This window comes from Astatotilapia calliptera, chromosome 12 (genome assembly GCF_964374335.1).
Source record: "Astatotilapia calliptera chromosome 12, fAstCal68.1, whole genome shotgun sequence".
Taxonomy (NCBI): domain Eukaryota; kingdom Metazoa; phylum Chordata; class Actinopteri; order Cichliformes; family Cichlidae; genus Astatotilapia; species Astatotilapia calliptera.
The window spans coordinates 37,835,021-37,840,555 of NC_137433.1; the positions used below are offsets into that span (position 1 = coordinate 37,835,021).

Below are 5,535 nucleotides of genomic sequence, written 5' to 3' on the forward strand. Positions count from 1 at the left end.
CTGGGATTGTCAGCTTGGACCCAGATGCAGACAGAGTAGCACGAGTAGAACATAAAAGGAGTCTGTTATTCTGTATAAGCAGCATTAAAAAGTACCAAAGTAATCCAACCACTCAAGGATAATGAGACACGGGAAATTAAACAAAATTCAAAGCACAAGTCCACCGAAATAAAACAGGAAATAACTAACACCGAGATGAAAACTCTAACGTCCAAACCTGATGCAAAAGGCAGAAGAACAGCCACAGAGACTCGAGGAACAGAAAGGGAACACAAGAGAGACCTAACGACCTTCTAACCCTCTGAAGTACTAAAGCTCACACAAAATCACAAAATGACTCAAAAACACCAGGAAACATAATAAGACCATAAACAAAATAGCACAAGGATGCAAATCTCTCCATAAAACCCCAAAGAAATCATGAAGCCAATAAACTGAACGACTCTGTGTTCAGGACTCGGATCAGGACGCCATCAGTGACAATGATGCTGAGTGCTGCATGCTGGCGCTGATTCTGCAAATGAAGCCACACCTGAAATTAGACCCTGCTTCATTTTCTGTGTTCATATAAATTTATGTTACATTTATGTAACACTGTATTCAATTAGACTTGAAATTAACTATTAGTATTTGAATATTTACTCATATATCCAGTGATGGTGTCATTTTCTCGTAGACTTCTTTACAATCAGTCTTCCTTTCGCTCTTCTCATCACTGGAAAGAATCAGTGAGGTTTAAATGGATAAAACATTAAAATTATTGCAACCGGGAGCCTCAGAATCAGTCTGAGTCTACGTAGCAGACACGTTCTGGACGTTCAGTTCTTTAAGTGCATCAGGCTCCAGGTGAATTGGGGGCAGGATCTCGAACAGCAAACCTTTGACTTCATTTTCATTGCCAGGAAGTGGGAATAGTTGCAGGGAGCGGATTTTGGGGAGCAGCCTGTGTGGAGATTGTGTTTGTGGACCGGCATGAGATGGAGAGCTGGCGTGCACCACAGTTCATATTGTTCCCTCTGAAAGTTCAGCCAACCACCAGACACACGTTTTCTGATTTGGATAAATTCCTCCAAATGGAAAAAAAAGCTCCTGGTTTCGCTCGTCGCTGCTTTCAGGCTTGGAAACTGTGAACTCTTCCTCTGTAAACGGCCGAAAACCCTTGATTGCAGCTGGAGACCCAGCTGTCATCACCTCCACTAAATCTGGGTTAGTCTGAAGGAGATGATGATGGCTTGAAGCTCCTGATGAAATCCCAGAGTGCACAATTGAAGCGGTTCAGAGAGGGAGTTCTGGGAAAACTAGCAGCAGGGCTCGAACGTCTCCCAACATGACTGAGACGATGATACTGGAACGAAGATGCTCAAATTTTAATCTGGTCCTTTTGGATTTTCATAGATCTGACTTTTGATCAAACCTCAAATTAGAGTCTATAAAAGCTCGCTGCTGGTAAAGGTCAAACCATTTTCCTTGGTATTACTCACCTCCTTCAATACTAATTAGCTGATGTTTCCTGTGACTCATCTGATGACTCTGGCTGAGTCAGTAGCTCCTAAAAGTGGTCACAAAGGTGTTAATGCTCGAGTCACCCAAATATCTTAAACAGATTCACATTCATTTTTACACGTAGACAAAAAAATCTGAATTTGTGTCCTCCTGTTGAAATTTTTGGGGGTTTTTTTGTTTTGTTTATTTGCAAAGAAAATGTTTTTTGTTAGTTTATTTCATAATTTAAGAAAGAAAGTTTAGTATGAAGGAGAAAGGACACACTGTACCCTTATTTTTTTCCTCCAATAATTTCCTGTTATTCTCAGACTGCTGCACATCCTGTTAGTTGTAAATAAATAACTTGTGCAAACTCAAGGACGTCCTAGAGTGAATCATGTACTAATACTCTGACTGCATAGCTGGACTGGCCAGATTTTTCGTTTTTATGGGCCGATGGGTTTTTGTTTTTGTTTTTTTCTGTAACGGTATAAACACTGAAAGGTGGTGGATTGGCCAGATGAAGGGAGATGTGTAAAAATAACTCAGTTGTTTGGTGGTGGCTGTGGCGGAGCTTCCACAGATTCAGTAACGTTAGCAAGTGGTGGAGGCCAGCAGATGCAACACGCTGGCAGGTGGATGATGGAAAGGCAGGAGGAGCAGAGACCCGAGGAGGTGAACTGAACTTCAGGTAAGAAGTTATGACCTGCAGTCTCTCTGGGTCAGATATGAACCAAGTTTAGGTGGAGTTTATTTTCGTTGTGCTGACTTTTTACCGTCAGTTACAATAACTCGTATTGCCAGGGGGCTCAGGTAGGGCATTAACAGGGAAAAGGGGGCACAAAGAAATACTTTCTTATTCTCATTTAAATTTTCTTGCTTTTAACAAATAATTATCTGAATCTTACAACAAACGTTTTCATCTGATGTAAAATGTATAGAAATCCATTATTGTGCACAGTAATTTTTTTGAGGGTCCCATCACAATTTCTTCAGAAGTAACTAAGTACTGTATATGATGCCAGTATTTTCCCACATTTTCTAGATACTGCACCAGTGCTGTGTGTAAAATGCCATCAAAAAGTCAATTACGTTTTATCCTTTTTCACCTGTCTTTCTGTCTCCTTTCACTTTTTAAAGGTTGCCATGTTAAAAAAAATATTTTGCCCTGCCGTGCTGTTTATTGATGTGGCAAATGAATGGTTTATGAAAATATATTGTGGCATGCAGAGGAATCTTTACAAAGAAACTCACAGAGAGAGATTGAGCTTGTTATTCAACCCCAAGCTGGTAGGGGGAGCTCTTTATTAAAACACTTGCTTGGGCTACAATGTGCCTCAAGGTTCAACAACAGCACAACAGAAGTCACTCATGGTACAGCACTCTCTCTACAAAACAACAACTGTCAGTGACGCTGCACCACGGCGTAAACAACATTCAAGATAACAGTTAAAAGTAACGTAACCATAAACAATAAAACAAGAACATCTAAACAGCAGCACATGTCCCAAGGCATGATGGGAGAGAACTAGCTGTTCCCCCAACACGCCACAATATCTAAATCTGTCATCAGTATTCAGTAATGATCATGTCTCACCTCTAGTCTTCTCGGTCTTAATTTCAGGTTTTCACCATGTGCTGTAGATAGTTCAGGAGGTTAACTCGACCAAGCAGTCTACGTTTAGAATACCAGAACAGGGAGGATGGTGGAGGTTTAAGTTTATTAAGACAGTGTACATCACTGTGACAACAGCGTTTGTTTTCATTCAAAGGCTTTATGGTTGTTCATATAATACCTGGTGGGCCGTCTCTAGTCAAAATGCGCGGGCTGATTTTTTGTCCCAGTCCAGCCCTGTCTGACTGTTTGGTACAAATGAGTTATTTGTGTGCATGAAAACACATCAAAGTAAGAGATTAAACCACTGACTGCTAACTCAGAAAAACATTATTAGCAAACAAGGACACATTTTAGAGCTTTCAGGTTATGAACATGATGAAAAATGTTTTGTTTAAATGTGTATCTGGTGTCTTTTTACCAAATGCTGCAAATGAGCAACAAAAGCAATCCATAAGTCTCATTAAATCCATCTGAGACCTTGGTGATCAGTAACTGACAGTGGATTAACAGAGTGGATTAATAAATCATTAGAAGCAACAGACACATGTGAGAGTGCGAGTAAGCCTTTGATTCTCATTTGATTTCATTGCAGAGGACCGATCGAAGAAACAGGAGCTTCAACGATGGAGTGAAGCAGCCCCAGCTCCGAGCAGAAGAAGCAAACGATGCAACAAATGCTCCTTTTATCTGAAACAGAAAGCCTGAGTTAGCAACGTTGCTACCATTGTGATGCCTGTTATGTCTGACTGGGTTTTTAGGTTTTGAAGAGCTAGCCAATGCAAAGAAAGTCTGGTTATGCTCCACACCTTAGTAGTGACTGAAGCTTCAAAATAAGAATACAGTGGAACCCCGACTTACGAATACCCCATTTAACGAAAAGGTCAAGTTACGAAGGCACTTAACGGCAATATTTCTGCCCGTGTTACGGCAAAATGCCCGGTATACGAAATCCGCTGGCTCTGATTGGCTGATCCCAGAAGGCTTACAATGCCCACAATGTCTTCCAAATCATGTGACAACTTGCGCTTCGCTGTTCCACTTGAACAACGTATTGTTGTTGCAGTTAGCAATTAGCCTATCGCTCACTCAAAAGGCGCGATGGGCGCTTCGACTTACGAAAGACCGTCGGGAACGAATGAATGTCGTAAGTCGGGGTTCCACTGTAGATGGATTGCCTGCTAGCAAAAAAAATCATAGGTGGTTTTCTCAGAAGGATGAAAAAATGAATGAAAACGAATCTCCAAATGTACTTTCAACCTAAGGGACATAATGACTCAAGTAAAATAAAGGAAAATGAAGCATCGTATTTAAGGGACACATAAACAGTAGGTAATGGTGAAGTAACCCTGAAGTAGGAAGTAAGAATCTATAGAGTCATATTAGGATTGAACAGAAAACGATTAATTAATACTGGAGAAACCAGCAAAGAACATGACAAAGTTTAGTGACACTCAATTAAAGGAACAAGTCGAGAGTAATGAGGAACGTGGGAAATTGACTAATAGAGTTTCAGAGCTGGTCATTTCTAAATTATCACCACTTACTGTAAAGACCTGGATCTGCAGTTATTGCAGGACCTTTAACTATCAGGCTCTTTCTGATTCTCTCCTCCTTTGCAGTGTTCAGGCGTGTTGTTTTCTGTGTCCTGTAGTGTAAGGACCAACATAACTGACATAAACGATTAATCCATGACTGTTCCTGTCTAACTTCCTACTGATGAGGAAAATGCCCTCACTCGCTTCACTTTGTGTGCACTAAGCCTGCATGACATGCTGTGATTTTAAGCTAAACTTAGCACAAAAAGTCAGGAAATCTGTGTTTGGCCAAACAAATGCTTCTTGGCAGTAAATACCTCTCGTACCATTGAAAACCTTTTTATTTCCCCTTACATGGTGCCACATTTGTGGTGAAAATGCATTTGTTGGTTGGGCAGCAGTTAAATATTTGGGTTGCTCCCATTAAAACTTCCAAGATCTTCTCTGCCAATGAAAAAACAGCTTATTCTTCTGTTGACTCTTGTTTTGAGCTGCTGATAAAACAGTTTGGCACCTGTGCCACAGGACAACCTCAAGTTGTATTTGGAGAAAGCCGTAGTACCAGCTCCAACTTGAAGGCCAAGTTTTATAAACAGGAGACGTCAGAAACAGGCTGGGAAGTGGGCGTCCTGAGAAGATGAGACCACAAGAAGTCGATTTCCTCACCCTGTCAGAACTTAAGAACCACAGGCAGTCTTCTACAGATTTGGAGTCAAGGTTTGCAGAATGACATAGCTGACGGCTCTCTACCCAAACAATCCAGACCAGACTGCACACAACCAGTCTCTGCTCTCACAGGGCTGCTACGAGGCCTGTCATTACTGCCTTTCACTGTCAAGTCAGTTTTGCACCATCTTGATCTCAGTGCAGACAGAGATCAAGATGAGATTCTGCAACCAT

The 5,535-nt window shown here is 41.2% G+C and overlaps 1 long non-coding RNA gene across 1 annotated transcript; it reads left to right on the plus strand.

Moving 5' to 3' along the window:
- Nucleotides 1–257: 257 nt before the first annotated feature.
- On the plus strand, nucleotides 258–4,790 carry LOC145432238 (uncharacterized). The gene is made up of 2 exons (XR_013912519.1): nucleotides 258–2,173; nucleotides 3,693–4,790. It is a non-coding gene; the product is annotated as an uncharacterized LOC145432238 (long non-coding RNA).
- The last annotated feature ends 745 nt before the right edge of the window (nucleotides 4,791–5,535 follow it).